We start from the raw sequence: 18,827 nt of genomic DNA on the forward strand, positions 1-18,827 counted from the left end.
GATGATGTGCAAGATGCACCGTTTGAGAAGTACTCAACTACGAGGTGGCTTGTGAGAGGAAAAGTTATATTTCGCATTCTCACAAATTGGTTTGAGCTGCAAGCTTACTTCCGAACAGCACAACCAGAGACGACGCAGGCAGCAAGATTCAAGGCTCGTATTCTTCTGGACATGCTCAATGATCCAGTCCTATATCTTTATTTCCATTTCGTTTCTCCTCTGGTCACAGAATTCGACAGGGTGAATGCCTTCTTCCAGGCAACTGATGGTGATCCAGAAGAAATGTTCACGGAACTAAATGTACACCATAAAAGTTTATATGGTAGAGTTTTCGACCACCAAGGAAAATATCTAGCCATTTATGAAGTTGACTTTGGTGGAAAGTTCTTGTCAGAAGCAAAGAAATACATTTCTTCCCAACAAGACAAACGACGTGCTGAAGCTGAAGTTTCTGAAGTGAAAAATAGGTGTCTAGAATTTCTTGTGGAAGCTGTAAATCAAGTAGAGAAACGTTTACCAGCTGTCCGGAATATCTTTAAAGGTTTAAGCGCCCTGCATCCAAGCAAAGTTCTTGATGTAACAACGAGAGCCGATTTTGAGCAACTGCCGCTTCCTAATCTACGAAAGGATCAAGATTATGCAATTGAGGAGCAGTACAGGAAGATCGTCCACCGAAATTGGAAAGAGGAACAAATTTTAACGGCATCATACCTGATACAGCAGTTGCATTTTGGTCAAAGATAGTTCAGTTCCAAACTTCTCTTGGGGTCAAACCATTCAAGGAATTGGCAACTTACGCCTTAAGCTGCCTGACAAATCCTGTAAGCAATGCAGTGGTTGAAAGAACCTTTTCCTTGGTGACATCAGTGAAGACCAAACAACGCAATAGGATGAGCTTAGAACTGCTAAATGCCATTATTCGTATTCGTTCCAGCCTACACTTTGCCGGGAACTGCTGCATTAACTTTAAGGTAACTAAGCGAATGCTTGAGCTGTTTGCCACTAAACACATGTATGAATGTGAGTAGAATAAACATTATAAGAACTATGCATAAATATTTATATAAATCTGTATATATGGAGAGCAGTAAAAATGACAACTATGCACGTCGAGATCTTATAGAAAGACAGATAAAATAGTTTATTCACTTTGTATTTTGACATGGCCTTTTAAGCTTGTAATGCTTATCAAGAAATTTTTGGACGTGTAGTTCATTTTTCTCTTCATTTCGTCAACAAGCACCTTATATTTTGCAACAGCGAATAAATTTTCAGTCTTACGTTCTGTATTCACCTCTTCCCATATGTCCTTTGATGTGAACATTAGGCGTTGGCACCGCTAGATTTGCAATGTATGGTATATATTTATGATAAATCCATATAGACTATAAGAAGCAATTAGAAAAACTTATTAAAACCGCATGCCATAAACAGTGCGGGCTCAGAAAACAAGTTTGGCCTCTTTTGTTGCCATTTGGCCACTTTTCAAACCATATTTGGCTACAAACGAGCGCTGGAGCCTAACAACCCTGAACCTGACGTTTACTCCTCATTTGACTCTGAAGATGACTACCGCTAAGGTTGTCGAAACGTCAGTCAACAACAACAAAAACAGTCGTTCTCAGGACTTTATTAACCTGGACGATCATCATTTACAAACATATAACGATACTCCCGGGTTCAAACCATTTACTTTATTACGATATTGATGACAGTAAAAAGAGTTGCGGCATTTCTTGTATATAGCGAAATAAAACAGAATTTTCATTCTATATTCACTTCAAATAAATTTTTTCATATCGTATATTTAACTATGCAAGATAACTCATAAGCGAGTGACGAGCAAAGAAGATTAGCGCGCGTCTTAAACGATGGTTGCTTTGAAATTTAATGGCTTTATTACCACTAAATCATTTTTATGCAATTTGAAAAATATCAAGAATAATTATCATTAGGTTGAAGAAAATTATTTCCGATTTAGGTTTTTTATCTCCCATGCTGTATGCATTAAACCAAAAGCAGTTGACGTTATACTGCGTCCTTAACCCAAATCTCCTCGATGTTTTGATCTTTTCTTAATTTTTGTGTCGTAGTTTTGTAAAGTCTGTCTATTTTGTGCATTCTGCACGTCGCATGTACCCCTTTTGTCCTATTTTATTAATAAAAAATGCTTGCTGTTTTTGCTTTTTTTAGGTTTCAAAAGTCATGAAACGCCCTGTCAACTCCATTCCGTAAAACACGCTCGATTTCCTTCGTGGGGAACTAATACAGGAAAGTTTTCTCATAAAGGCTACATATACTGCTGCAGTATTTCTGCCTGAAAAAGTGATTCTCATTTCATGGCAATAAAAAATTTTTATGATGTTTTTTTCCCTTAGGTATACTGAAATTGATAGACAATAAACGTAGAACTCATTATAGTATAGCAGGATCATGTATCGTACAGTAGTCATCGAATTTTACCAAACATGTGCTGTATTTGCGTTTATAATATTAAAACTTGAACTGGTTAAGTATACGTTTTAACCAATTTCAGATGAACGTACTCGTCGTAAACCAAAAAAAGTTTGTGAAAATGACAAAACGCGCTTTTTTAACTGTCGAATGTGTAAAAATAACGAAAAAGTTAGGCGAAAATTACTGCCACGGCACTTCCAATTTCCGTTCGGATGGCCTAATCTAAACAAATGCCATGGTGAATGGTGATAATAACAATGTAATAGTTCTTAAAAGAAGTGTTTTAACCAAAATACTAACCAAACAATTCAAAGGAACCGTTATTTACAGCTAGAAAGAGACACTATGCATTGAACAATCACAGCATGAGTTCATTTTGAATTCTTTAATATTATTAAAAGTAGTTATATTGAAAGGTCTAGGACTTCGGGATGCACTGATTTTAGTGCTCTTTACCTGTTTGAGCCATTAAAATCGGTTAAAGATAGATTTCAAAATAGCAAATGCCATGGTGAATGGTGATAATAACAATGTAATAGTTCTTAAAAGAAATGTTTTAACCAAAATACTAACCAAACAATTCAAAGGAACCGTTATTTACAGCTAGAAAGAGACACTATGCATTTCGGCAGACTACTCATCAGGTGTCAACGTCTGCTAAATGAGAACATCCAAACCATGATATATTTATAACGTTACAAAAGGTCAATGTCATCCCTATTTTTAGAGATGACACTTAAAACAGAGACAGATTAAGCACGTAATCCTTTTGTCTGCAAAGGACAGGATTAGTCAATTTAATTAATACCGACTCCATGAGAAAAGAATTTCTGTTTCTTAGACACTTTTCTTTCTTTCATTGCACTAAGTTTGACATGTGTTATGGTTTTTAACCTACGACCTTGGGTTTACCAACTTGTTATCGTGAAGCAGTTTTGTTTACTATCTAACTTGAGAAACTTACCTTGATTTTTTTTAGGGGCGGGGGGGGGGTGGGTTAGGAGAAATACCCATATATTAGCACAATATATTTTACCAAGGTTGCAAACCCCTGGGCTGGTTGTTCAAAAGCCGGTTGACGCTAACCCAAGATTAAATATGCCTAACCTAGGGTTAGATTGCGTCGCTCGTAATTAGGTTATCTTAAGCCCTCGGTTAAAACAAAGGTTATCGATATGTAATCCATTGAATAAAAACAATTTTTTTGAAAAATTGCTTTCCGTCTGTGATTGTTTGTGCTGATTGAACTGACATTGTTAACTGACCTTATCTGTATTCATGCACTTCAACCCAGGGTTAGTTAACGCAGCGCTTAACTCTGATTTGTACAACGTATTTTTAACACTGGATCAGCTATCCTTAGGTTAACAAATTTAACCCTCGTTTAGTTGTTAATCCTATATGTTAAGTTGACCGGCTTTTGAGCAGCCGGGCCCTGCAGTACCGTACAGTTTGTTAGTGAATTAAAGTCGACGGGTTATGTTATGCATTTCGCATTTTGACCAATATATGTGCATTTAACAGTTGCTTCTAAGATCTTGCAATGGATGTTCCAAATGCCCCTAAAAGAAATGAGTCGTTGCATCTGCAACAACAATATCTTTAAATTAACGAACAAAAATTAAATAAACAAAGTTATTAGTTCATTTTACTGACTTTTAATTTGGTCAAAAATTCTCAGATTAAAACAATCCAAAGTAATTTCTTTGCAGAAGATTTAATAGAGTTTTATTCATAACACGTAAATTCTGTCCTTTTATCCACCAGATTCAGGGAACATACACAACAGCCAAAAACTTTCATATCTACCGACACCTTAAATCTCACTGATAAAAAACCAACTATTCGCCTCTTGCTTCAAAATCAACTGCAAACATCTCATTCTTCCTTAAAATCAAAGAAGCACTCCACATCAACAAAACTAACCCTAACCGCAATGTTCAAGATTTCAAATTAAACGCAACATTTAGTTTGTAACACGCTCCCCATTAACTTATCTTATTTCCTTATTATTATTGTATTTTATGTATCATATTACTTTCATATAAACCTTGTATTATCTATGTAATCATTCATTCATACTGAAGATGGCATCATGACATGTCGAAACACGTACATTTTCAAATAATTGTGGTCTACACGTACATTTTGCGATATATACGTGTAGACCTTCGCAGAGGCAATATGCGCATTAGCAATATCGCCTCTGCGAAAGGATATCGACACTTCCATATGGTCTAGTGGTTAGGATTTGTGGTTTTCACCCACAAGGCCTGGGTTCAACTCCCGGTATGGAAAGGAAGTAAAATACTTTAGTAAATAATACTTGTTAATTTTTACCTTTTTACTTTAATAATTTCGTATATAAAGCACAGCAGTTCATTTAAATAAATAGAAATAAATTGGCTAACAAAATTTAATTTATTCAGTTTGTATTTCTACAACTCCTAATCTTACAACAAAGGTTGTAACATAAAATAGTTCAGGGTGATAAATTATCCTAAAAGAGTAATTAAATTAAAGGTTTTCGATAAAATTTAACGCAGTCCTCTTATTAAATTATGAAATTCCAGCTATTTTTTTAAAGTAGATTTTATGAATGGAATAGTATTTAAATAACTATTTATAACGACATGGCTCATACTTTCGATTAACAATGCCAAAATATAAAAACTTTAAGCATAAAAAAAGTATCGATTAAGTTTTTAAGTGTAAACCAACTACAATAGTAAATAAACCTACAAAATATTTATGCATAAAAAATATCAACGTAAGATAAATAAGTTTACAACACCTATTTGTTTCGTCCATTTTTTTAAAACGTTACATGTCAATGTTCCTCAAAATGATGAAAGTTATCACATTTTAACGCTCTTTGTTGACTGTAGTATTTTCAGCGAATGTTTTAAATAAAGTTATATCTTATAGCTATCTTGTAAAAAGAAAACGTTTATGGTATTAAAAATTTTTTAATTATTTAAATTTACAACACAAGAACATTGACTTTACCATAGAAAAAGAACACGACAACAAGTTACTTTTTTAGACATACTCATTACTAAAAACACAGCCACAAACACATACATGACCTCTACGTTTCATAAGAAAACCTAAACTGGCCTATTACTTAATTTCTTTAGCTTCACCTCACAAAAGTATAAGACAGGACTGATTAAAACTCTCATAGACCGCATACGGAAGATTAACAACACGTCGACGAGCTATTATCATGTCGAAAACGGGTTTTTTTTGCTAACAAATTTGATCGTTTTGTTTACACAAGTTCTTCTAATGAAGTAAACCAAGCAAAGTATCGATTTATTTCTTCTGACACTTTACTTTTTCAGGCACTTACAACTTAAACCATCCTTGAACATGTTTTCCACAATTTTATTGGTTTACATCTTTACGATTTAACTGTCGTATTTATTGTTTATCATGTATCACGAGCACACCATCTATGAGCTTTATTGCATTTAACCATTATCTGTTTCCTTTCATTAACATGCGACGTCTAGTTCTCATCTTTGTTGGAGTATCGCGAGGCATGCAACGAAAATTTGTCATTTTTTTTTTTGCAAGACTTCTTCTCATAAAAGATATTAAAACATCAAAGGATATTATAAAAGTTCAAACAACTTCTGCCTTTTTGACTGATAATTCAAATAATCTCTAAGAATGTTTGTACGTGCTTTTACTTTTCACCTTTTACAATATAACTTTCTCGTACCTCTCTCGTGATGAACAAGAGCCTCCTTATACAACACAACTCTCTTACCATCAGCAAAAGCATCCCTGGGCCTTATGAAAGGAAGGTAATATTTCATTTTTTATAAGAGTTTCTACAAAGATAACATATTTAATGAGCCAAGCAATTTGTATCGTCTAAATTGAACCTCACTTTTAACTCTTATGTTATTAAATTTTAATTCGCTTTTGACATTAATTTCTTTTTACTTTCCAATATTTTCATGACTCAATGTAGAAAGCTAGTTCTATTGTTGCAATTTTGCATTTATTTTAAATCACTATCACCTTTAATTAATAATCATCATTGTGCAATTCACAACTACATCTACATGTAACAAATATGAAATAACAGTATGAAAAAGCCATTTGAACAATTATACAGTATACTGTAATTTTCTAATTACATCACTTTTGCAAAATGAGTCTTGATCTTTTTATGCTCTAAATATCATGAAAAAACATAAGTTTTGTAACTTCGTATATAAAATTATTTCAAAAACAATTAAAAAAGCTAACATTAGTAACTAAACAACATTCGATTTATGTCCGTGCGTTTATGAATATAACTTTAGTACGTAGTTACATTCATTTCATTGTAAAAACTATCTCATAGACTGTCACTCATTTCCAAAACCTGGAGATTCAGCTAAACAGAATATGAACTCAATTTTAAAACTGTCATAACTCAAAAGAATGTCATTCACTGCCATGCAAAAAGTAATAGAAAAAGTATTTTACATGCAGCTTTCTTCCTGGAGTATATTGCTCGAATGTGATGGATGTATGGCTGGTCAAAACCAATTGTTGGTACTCCCGGTAACAAACTGCAACACTATGGGCAATGCAACAACCATTTCAGACAACTCTTCTGTTTTCAGATCAAATATTTTGTAAAGCTTAATGACACAACCTCCTTATTTATAGGTCTTTTGCTCACCCTAGATCAGAATACCGGTTAAAATAGTTCGTCCAGTTTTTCGTACGAAAGTAATGCACGCGCTTGGTGAGGATATTTGTGTAGATAATCGATGAAGCAATGGATATTCAACCTTTTTGATTGGGTATGTCATTAATGCATTTTAATTTTACCAGTAATCTATAACACTCCGAGACAAAAAGCAAGGAGAGGCAGAGCCTTGCTTAATTCAACTTAACATAACTGACCATAAGTGTGTAAACTTTTTTGTCTTATCGCAAGAATGTCATTATTGAAGCTTTTTCTGTTATCCTCACCAACAAACACGCAGGAGTGTGATACTTCACTGTGGAGTAATAAGAAAAATACGTTTCTCGAACCGCCTTCGTCAACTGCAGGCTCTCCTACGAACTGAATTTCGATCATCTTGTTTAGATACTCTTTTGAGCAATTCCTTATTTTAAATTTAGTATATTCCCACACATTTCTCTATTTTACATGAAAAAAGTTGTGATTTTTTTCAATTAAATTCTTGGTCCGCAGGCTCAGATTACCAATAAGAGAATGAAAGGTTAACTTTTAACAAGTTAATAACTTAAATTTCATATTAAATTTGGTAGCCTGACAACAACCATAACCCCACACTTCTTCCCCACTTTTCTTACTTGCGGGGAAACAGTCTTTTATTTTTCAATCTAATGTGACACACTCTTGACTAATGTAGCAGCAGAAAAAATTAATTTTGAAACTTGGTATAAAGAACAATGTTTAATCGATCACCAAAACATTCTTCAATCTTGTTCTAACGATTAACTAATGGTTTTTGGTTATGTAACCATGCAAAAGTGGTTCAAAATGGGGATAACAAAATTTTTAAAAGTGACAAAATAGTTCTGAGTTGAGTTTCCCCACATTTCACTCCTTCTACAGTGGTAAAGACAAAAGAATTTCAATTACTTCATTTGAAAAACAATGAGCTTGATCAAAATGGAAGCAATTCACACATGTTAGATAAGCACTACTGCACATAATAAATAGGTTTTTGAGCATATTTAAATCTTAACTTTCAACTGCATAATGATGTATTAAAGAAACTGTCATAATAAATTTTAAGTCACGATTAACTTTCTATAACAACTGTAATATTTATCTCTTAGACCATTCTGCTCAAATAAAATTTATGCCTTGATTTAATATATTAAAACCCAACACCTTGTGATAAAAATTATCAAACACAGTTCAAAAAATGCGGATACAATATTTTAATAAGTTGAATAATTTGGGCACATCGTGATAAACATACCTTGATCCAAAGATTGGAATAAATTTTTATCTAATTTTTGGAAAAATTCTTGGCAATGCTAGAAAGAGACTCCTCGGTAGTTAAACTAAAGTAAATTGTATGGAATGTGCTGTATATTGTTACATTTTTCTAATCACATCTGTAATCATTTCCGACTACAAACAATATTTCAAAAATAAAGAAATTGCGCATTGCAAATGATCGTAAATATTTTCATTTTCTGTTCATAGTTTGACACGTATCATATTTCTCATATTGTGAAACTGTAAATCAACAGAAATAATATTTGCATTTTGTAATATAGTTGAAAGTAAAATAAGTTGATTTGCTTAAAATTAAATTGTTTCCAGAAGTAAGGTAGCGTGGCCGAGTGGTCTAAGGCGCTGATTTCAGGCACCAGTCATGTAAATGGCATGGGTTCGAATCCCATCCCTGCCAATATATATATATAAATTAATGTTTTATAATCAGCTTTACAAAAATATCCAAAATTTTGTTTTGGATAAAACTCCCCTTACGCAATCCAAATAGTCAGTGGCATCGGTAAGAACTAGGTAATTTGCAAGAAAGGCTTGATTAGTGTATTTATGTAATTCTTGCATTGAAAGATTTTAGTCTTTCAAATTACTTTTTTTTTAAGTTGTCATTTTGATAAATGAACTATTGATATTTTTTTGTTTGACAAAGAATGTATGACATGCAAAATATTTTTTATTTGCCAATGAGAAACAAAAATTGTTAAATTTTCTTTCGTTTTGTAATAAACACAAATTATTTACCTAAAGAACCACCATCTATATGAAACTTCTTTCTCAAATTATTCGTAAATTAGGAGAGCCAAAAAGGCAAAAAATGTGACTTATTCCTGCACAAGATAAAAATTTTTAGGGACTATTAACCTAATTAATAAGAAAATTTGTACATTAATTTAGATTTTGCCTTAATCACCTTCAATGGTATGCACCCAATGCAATTAAACCTTTAAAGCAATTATATACATAATAATGGGGTGACTGGCAGAGAGTAGAAATTAAAAAAAGCATTTCTAGCATTTACAATTGAAGGTAGAATCAACATTATTGAGTCTCCATAAACTGCAAGCATTCTGTCATTCGCAAACTTTCAACAACATGCAATGAATACAGCATAGTCTGCTCAGTCTTTAATTCATGCAACACAAAATTTCACTTGCTGTGAAAACTATGGATTTCTAAAAAACAATTAATTAATGGTAATATTCTCAAATTTACCTACATTTTAGGATTATTATTTGCAAAATGATAAGGTCCCTGTTTGTTATAGCATGAATCCCAGGCAAGTCTTTCATGGAAAATAGAAACACCAGTGGGCATTAAAAATGTGTTATAGAGAAAATGCGCATTTAAATCATTTAATTTTTGGAAAACCATTGTTAAGTGAAAATCAAGGGAAAACCATAGATTTCTGATTATAAGATTTGTGAGAATGTTACAGGGCCTGCCTTTAAGTTCCAACAAACTCAGAATACTACAAAAATTTTGGGATCAACAGTCTTGAAGGCATACTCAAAAATAGAAAAAATACCACGTTTTTCCACCACTTTTTAAGATGTACTACCTGTGGCACCTCTCAAAACTTAACCCTAACTAATACAAGAAACATGATATGAATATTATGAAATGAGTATATGTATGTAAATACTAGGATCTTATTACTTTTATAAAGGAGAAATTGCATTATTGAAGAAAAGTACAGATCGATGTAATGCAAAAAGATATAGTAACCAGTGTTACATACATATTACATCTGACAACAGAGAAAGATAAAAAGCTAGAGAGGGTTGAATACAAATAAAAACAAGATTGTTTTTTATAGTACATAATAAAAGTAAATTTTACAAACATCGTCAGCAAACGTTGCAATTTTCAATTGTCAAGCAATACTAAACATAAACACACTGGTATTGTGGTATAGTCAGAAAATAAACCATGTTCTCCCCAATAAAGGGAAAATCCTATGTATATCTGTTTATATATCTCTGACATCTTGTAAACTGTCTATTATATAAGTTAAGGGTCTAATTAGAGGATATAAAATGCACGCTATATTTAATGTCAGTTACAGCAATAATAACTAAACCCATCAGATCAAAAAATACTGGCGAAGATCACTCGTTGCTAATGAAAAAGAAAGCGGGGGTAAAAAAATATAAACTCGTGCATTCTGTTTACCTTGACTCTTTCAAACGTGATATTAGCTTGGTTCGCAGCTTCTTGGATGACATCCCTCATACTACCTGCTGTTGAAATCATTCCTCGATCATAATAATCCCTCAAGATCTTTTTTTTTGTTCGTCATTTAATATATCATAAGATGCTGAACGTCGAACGTTTTCCGCCATAGCCATATCACAGAACAGGAATATAAAGATGACTAAATAAAGTATTAACTAAATGCTTTAATCACATACATCAGAATGAGCGGAAACATTTTATTGACGCTTCGTAAGGCATTTCTAAAAATAGTAACTAACGCTTTAATCGTTTTAGAATTGGTGAAACGGGTGTTACATTAATATGGTTTCATTTAGACTTATTTTAGGAAGATAATATAGAGTGGTTTCTGTAAAAATAAGATAAATTTTATATCTTACTGCGTGTTTTAAAGAAATATAAGAAAATAGTGAAACTTATAACAGTGAATGTAAGGGTATTTTCCTTGATTACACCGGCAATTGATTTGTTAAATATTACTGCTTAATTCTGGGATACATGTTAGTGGATAGAAGAGACTCAGACGTCAGTCCTTGTCGACCTCGTGGTCGTTAAAGTCAGTTATTGTGGTTTAATGTCGTCTTCACTGAAATGTGTTCTGACAATTTTTGTTCCGGTAAGTGTGAATTTTAGCTGTTTTTATCATGTTAAAGGGAATTAGCAAAGCCAAAACAATCAATACATCGCAATAGGTTATTTTATTTTCAGGAAAACTTAAAAATAACGCTTATTCGTTGGAAATTTCCACAGAATATTTTAAAGTATTTGTCATTTCAAACGCTTTTATTTTAATATGTAATGACTGACTTGCGTATCGATAAACGGAGGAATATTTTGCAATAAAAGTTTTCGCTTATTGACTTTTTTCATCTCCCAAACAGTAGAAAATTAGCTTCGGTTAAATGGTTGAGATTAAAATGTCGAGCCTCAGGTATCTAAGAACGTTGCTTGATGAATTTCGAGTTTGAAGTAAACCATATTGCCGTTTATTCATGAATAAGAAAACAAAACGGAAAATTTGTTTTTTCACCATTCAATTCTCTGTATTTGCCAGACATTTGCTGGTTTCAAAACGAAAATAGTGGACACTAAGCAATTTTACTTCCTCTGTCACAACTCTTTCGTATGTTAGTCTATAGGAATATTTTATACAGAATGCATTAGCAGTAAAGATGTCATTTTACAAATAATGCAAGGGATACAAACAAAATCATGCTTCTCAGAGGCGAATGAAAGCAACTGCGAAATATAGTCGATTTTTTTAGGTATTCTTATAAATAGAGCTTGTTCGAGAAAGGAAAGAGAGTTGCGAGATGTCTTCCGATTCCTCTGATGATGAATCTGAACGTTCGTCATCTCCGAACTTTCCTGAATATGAGAGATGTATGAGCGAGGTATAAAACATAAAATATTTGAAATATTGAACTTCTGGTGAGCTTTTCCCATTAAAATTAAAGGATTAAAACATCTCTTTTTTTATTTAGAAATTAGACGGTATTTTTCCATCGCATGTCGTCAACATTGAAACAGATATGGATATACGTTGTTTGTGTTATTCTTCATTCTTGAAAAGTTTCTTGTACAGTTACAGGAGCGATGCACTAGGACTTATAAGTGAAGATTTTAAATCTGATGTGAAGAAATTCATGGATATAAAATTTGAAATGAACTCGAAAAATTATGTGTTGGAATTTTACCCTGCTACAAAATGGGCCGTCTCTTTTGACGGCTCGTTAATCGCTGCAAGTGCAGCATTCAATCATCGTCACAAATATAAGATTATCAATTATGTTTTGATGGTTTTTGCCATCCCAGATAATGAGGTCGGCAAGTTACCTAAACCGGTATATTGCATAAACTGTTTTCATGCTCGCATTTCTCAAATTAAGTTCTTTCCAAATGGAAAGAGAATTGCCGTCAGTATTTGTTTGAATCCTGATCTTCCCCATGACTTGGATCGTTTTTGGTGTCATGTGTATAACCTACCAGACGGTTTGTGGAACTTAGAAGAATCTATAAAAGGCGGACCCGACCAATGGATTGATCTTAAAGTTGAATTTAATGGAGTTGATTGCATTCAATTAGGTTGCCCTATTCTTGATACGGAACTTGAGGCGAATGAGCGTGACGAGCAAGTGTTAAAAGAAAGACGTGAAAGTGGGAATGAAAGTGGTGTTGAAGATTATTTAGATTTGCGGGCGGAGTATGTTTCTGATGGCTTCAATTGTTTGGCTCTGTCTCCTGATGCCAGCCGTCTTTTGGCAGGAAGCACTGATGGTGAACTGTTCTATTTTGATGCTGACAGTTTAAAACTACTACAACGCGTTCGTGTTTACGATTATTATACAGCAATTGAAAAAAGCTGCTACAATCCTGCATTTGGCCGTGGGGAATTTGCAATATGTGATTGTTATGGGCTGTTTTGTGTGTGGCGCGTTTTTAATCTTTCCGACAATTCTGAAAAATTCCAATTAGCCCATCAAAAAAGGTTGACAGTTCACCCAAAGCATCACAATTACTTTGATTTGCTTAATGATATCAGTTATTCTCCTGACGGAAAACTTATTGCTGTTACCATAGCTTGTCGAATTGATTACATTGTTAAGACGTTCATTATTGGCTCGCGTTCTGGTGAAATTTGTTATACGTTGGATTGCGTTGATGAACCTGATCGACAGTGTGTGAAATCTGGGTGTCTGACCTCGTTTTTTGGTAATTTGTGTCAAGTTGCTTCAGTTACAAGTGTTCATCCCCGCGTTTTTTTCTGGAAGTTGCCCGTTGTCTACGATTTACAAACATTGTGTTTACTAGCAGTTAAAGCGTTTGTGTCTTATAATAACGTTGAAAAACTCAACATACCTTTTTGTTTAAAACAAGAGTTGAAGTATATTTATTCTTAATTCACTTCAGAAAGTCAATAAATAATTACCTTCTGTTGGGCATTCAAACACAGCAGTTATTTTTAAAACTGGAATTTTATTGGTTGTTACTCATAAGCTTGTGCACTTGAATCTATGTTGGCTAATTCATAACACGTGAGTAAATTCGAAAGGTAGCTTCTATTGACAATTATTCGTATACCAGAGCATTTTTTGTTGATTGATTATAATTATGCCACGCGGTTGCATAAGAAAACTGGACTTCTTTTATTAAAATTATGTAAATTTAGATAGAGTTAAATATTCATTCAAACACGTTTACCTCATCGAATTATGTTAATTTTCATCATGGGCGTGTGAAATAGAATATCGCAGAAAAGGTATAAAGTAAATTAAAGTAATTTATAAAACATTGAAATACGTAAACACGTAATAACTAAATTATCAAGCTCTTAATAACCGAGCGCGAGGTCTTTACGTAAAAATATTGCACCGAGGTCACCAAGGCAAATATCTGATTGCTGTCTTTGGCATTAGTCGAATATTAAAGAATGGTTCTAAGACATATGAAATTATGTTGTTGTTATTACATTTGTGTTTTAGAATGCAGAAATAGTAATGTATTATGTTGCAACAAAAGGGAAACATCCCTTTCGAACTACACCACATAGACGAATCATCATTTCGAATGGAAAACCTGTCGGCTAGAACGACATCAAAAATGAGGCATTGAAATACCTTTTTTCGTGGATTTCAAATCTACAACCTTTAGACGGCCTATATGCCAAAGAGGCGATGAAACATCCTTTTCTTATGTCGTATGAGAAACGGGTGTTTCTTCTTAGAAAGCCAAAAAGCACAGGACATAACATATCACAACCAGAACACACTTAATCAAAAAAAAAACTTTTGGAAAAACTTAATTCAAACATTACCGAACTCGTACTTAACAACTACAAAATACTTTGCTCGATTACTAACTTAAGCAGGAACGGACTTTTACTAATGGAAGCACTCTTTATTAAATCTATTTTTTTATGCTCTACACTGATGAGGAGGAATAACAAATTCTTTATTATATGGAATTGAAAGTAGTTATCGTGCAGCTTTGTCACACTTTTGTCATAGAGCTCTTACCCGTGCCAGTAAGTTTCCAGTCCCCTGAAGTTGATCGGTGCGCGCGCATGTCAACAGGAAATAGGGGTTAATAAACAAGGCATGGCATTGGATTGCGTGAAAATCGGAAATAAGACAAAGCTGGAAGTTGCATGCTATTGACAAAGTAACAGCAGATCCGCCTTATGTTTTATTGGTTAATAAACCGGATCTATGTCATTGTGTATTCATTCTTCAAACTATATAGTTCAACTGTCATTTTGGTAATGTTATTCGTATTGACCATTGCTGTGTATCTTTTGAACATTTGTTGGCTGTGGTGGAAAATAAAAAGGCATTATTGCACACCTGTTTAATCAGATATATGCCAACAATGTTGAATTCGTAGATATCGGCCACAGTGACCTTATCAGTGTGCTTTATCTCGAGTTTTTAAGTAAAAAGATTCAGAAGCTACAAATAGCTGAGAAAGATGCAAGTGTATTCGAAGCTTGTACAGAACTTCAAAACTGTTTGGAAATGTTGACTGAGGAGGATCTATGGTTCAATTTTGAAAATCGAGCAGTGAATGCAATCAATTGCGAACATGTCTGGAATGGAATATGTGAATCCTTCAAGTTTCTAAAGTACAGTGGACCAACATCTTCTCAAAAGACATACTATGAAAAACTCTGGAAAGCACCGTGGAATGAACATATGTCAATGATTGACAATTAAGCAGACAAATTGAATGATATCAACTGATTCTAAACATCAACTGATGTTTTTATTAATGAAGACTTATCGAGCATTTCAGTGATCATTAATATATATATCTTAATAAAGGAATAACACAAATCTTTTCATGTGCAAGATTCTTCAACACTCATTACTGTCTCCGATAAAATTGAAATTTATTTTTTGTTCAACTGACAAACGAAACTCCATTTCATTGCCAATATAAATGTAATAAGTACATAACTTTCCACCAGCTATATTTTCAAAATGACGCTGGTATTTTATATTACATTATATTAAAAACGCAAGAAAGGATAATATTTATCATGCATTGCTTTATATCAATATGCTCTAATCAATGCAGAACAAAAGAAGACCTAAAAATAAAAATATGCCGGTACAATATTATGAGGGTTTGCAAGAAGATGATTTCGAAAACGTACACTTGATCAGGCTAACAAAAAATTAAGCAAAACTTCTTTTTTAAAAGAATTTTAAGTCAGATTTAATATAGTTTTGCACAACACTTATCTAGAGAAAATTAGCGTGAATTATCAATTATTGCAAATGCCCACTTAAGAAACATTTTCCAATCAACTAGCTAATTTCTTTATTCTTACCGTCGGTAGTTGAGTTTGATAAAAAATCCATTTTCCTTCTGAGGCAAGTTTCGTTAAATTGCTGTCTGTTATCTTGTTAGTAATTTGGCAGTTTATCTCATGTTGTTTTGCATCAAATAAGAAATTGAAGCCAACACATAGCTTCTGTTGATGACAATTCATTAAACATTCAATGTGATTGGGAACAGCATGAGTTGAAATGATAACTTTCGGTGAAAGAGTCTCACCTTAAAATAAAGAACAAAACAGAATACATTATAATAGGTGTAAATTATGCACAAAGATAACAAAGTCCATTTTCTAGTCAGTATATACACAATAAAATTAAAATTTACATAATTCAATGAGACAGGAAGCAAAAGAAAGTCCTTAATTATCTTCGTTTCTTAAAAGTAACCAATCATCATTTATATTCAAACCTAAACGAAAACATTTCCGTACGTATATTACATAGACGGGGTGATACAATGGTAGCTACGATATTGCCCTAAATTTGCCAAATTGTATTTTGCGTATGAATCGTCATCAGTAGATTTTTTTAGTAATTTTCATGACAACAATCATAAAAACATGAAAAGGAACTTATTTCGTTCATAGCATGCAATCCACACGGCAAAAATATTAAGACTTTTGTTGCGTTATTTCAAAAATGACATATGAACATGTTTTTAACGTCTAGCGTCTTAAAATTCCTGAATTTTCTCTCAGGGTATGAGGGCGGGTGAGTGAGACAACTTTCCAACTTTCACAATCTTTGGACTAGTCGGGCAAGTTTCAGGAATTTGTTGGGAAAATTTTCATAATTTCACAGTTGCATTATTTAAAAAAGTACAACTGGCAGGGTTTTGTACTCGTGTATATAAAATCTGATTACAAACCATTAATAATTTTGAGATGAAGCCCTTCAATTTCTTTGCCAAATGTATAATGTGTCAACATGTTACGTGTAAACCTCGTTCAGTTTTACTGAGAGAAGCTCAGCGAGATCAGCAAATAGTGTCAACTTATCGTTAGTTTGCAACATTAAATTCTTTGATCGTATGTTTGTATAGTTGTATTCACATTATTGTGCATGTTAATTTGTCCTTGTTTTTATCCGTTTATAATTTATTTTCTCCTAAGTCCAATCTGTTTGATATAAACAAACCTGAGTTCAACGAAGATTCAAATTCACACGGGCTACTTTTTTGCGTATGCTGACCACTAAAACCCAGGCTTAACCTTGGTTTGACTCAACCCATATCAAGAAGTGGAATGAATTAAACCCAGGTCAAACCTGTGTTAATAGTGTTCACACGCAAAAAAAAATACATACACGCATTCATTTGAACCTGGGTTGAGCCCAGATTAGCTAATGTTGTGTGAATTAAGCTCAAGATCGTATCGACGTATAGTTAGTTGTTTTTAATTGTAATGATTGATGAATTCATATATGCATTGTTACATGTAAAAATTCAATATCAACCTTAGACGGGAGATAGATTCCGTAACACGAACATAAAGATGAGAAATTAAGAATAATATACGTTTTCACCTGCAGTTAACAAAAAAATTCTTGGGCTGCACTACATAAAGACGCCTTCTATGAATAAACTTAAATGAGCGCAAACTTTTAGGCGTATAGTTTTATAGTATTTCCAATTATATGTCACTGCAAAAGTGTAAAGTTATGCTTGCAAAACTGCATGTTTTTATTAAGCGTGAGTGGTGGCAGATAAAATTTCTGATTAACAAAAACCTAATAAACTTTATAACTATATATCTGTCCGATGAATTATCAAAGTTTTTACACATGTTTCGGCATTGAACGCAAGCAATATACGAAAATGAGTCGAAGAAATTAAAGACACAAGAGAAGTAAGTTTTATTATCTAGATGTGATGACACAATTTCAAAAAAATTATTTTACTGGCAAATCAAACTAAAGACCAACAAAGCTAGATAGAAAGCTTTGTTTCAAGTCATGTAATAAGCCAACCAACCTTGTCTGCTCGGTCATTACCGTTAAATATTGGATTTTAGTCTTTGAGTAGATAACCTCGCCGTACGGGCTCTGTATATAGCTAAAAAGCCCTTGCTCGGATTTATCTCGGTGAAGACCTCGAGCTTTGTTAAAGGTTCAACGAAAAATATGTTTCCCTCGCGTTAAGTTAATAAAACACAAGAATGGTTTTTAAAACATACGCGTTTTAAAACATACGCGTTTTAAAACATACGAGTTTTTTATATCCTTAAATTCAGTTAAGTAATTATTATCTTTGTTATATTGTAACATACCGTTGTCTTTTGTCTTTATAAAGACACTTTGTGAACTTTCACAAGCATTATTTGATGCATTGCAGAAAGCAACTAAAACAAAAATCACAAAAACACGCATCAACATCATGCACAAAGAAAGAAAACACTTTATGTTTGAAAAACGTTTTTGGCAACAATTATATAGCCACCATGATGAAGAATAAATTATATTTTGCACATGCAGCTGTGTCAATTTACCTAAATTACATAGAAAAGCACTTTTCCGATATTTTGAACATGTTTCAAGACCATAAAAAGCCGATTTTTGTTTAACACCTATAAGCCTGTAGAAATATTTTCTTGCTTGATGATAATGGACAGATTGGTGTATTAGTAAACAATATAGTAAAACATTGTTCACATTAATTATATCCTTTGTGATACCTAACACATTAAGACAAAACTCGTATATAAATCATTAAGTACTCGAACATGTCTTCCTATGCCTTTCACACATATCATAGTTAATAATTAGCAAACGTTCACCTGCTTTGGTAGCTAAAAACCTTTGCTAGCTAA

At 33.0% G+C, this 18,827-nt stretch overlaps 1 long non-coding RNA gene and 1 other non-coding gene across 2 annotated transcripts; one reads left to right on the plus strand and one right to left on the minus strand.

Moving 5' to 3' along the window:
- The first annotated feature begins 4,683 nt into the window (after window positions 1–4,683).
- Window positions 4,684–4,755, plus strand: Trnae-uuc. The gene has a single exon. It is a non-coding gene; the product is annotated as a tRNA-Glu (tRNA).
- Window positions 4,756–6,128: 1,373 nt separating this feature from the next.
- Window positions 6,129–10,806, minus strand: LOC124457742. The gene is made up of 2 exons (XR_006952758.1): window positions 10,637–10,806; window positions 6,129–6,258 (listed from the first exon to the last, which is right to left on the minus strand). It is a non-coding gene; the product is annotated as an uncharacterized LOC124457742 (long non-coding RNA).
- Window positions 10,807–18,827: the final 8,021 nt, after the last annotated feature.

Source organism: Xenia sp. Carnegie-2017, unplaced genomic scaffold, assembly GCF_021976095.1.
Source record: "Xenia sp. Carnegie-2017 unplaced genomic scaffold, XeniaSp_v1 HiC_scaffold_6, whole genome shotgun sequence".
Classification (NCBI taxonomy): Eukaryota; Metazoa; Cnidaria; class Anthozoa; order Malacalcyonacea; family Xeniidae; genus Xenia; species Xenia sp. Carnegie-2017.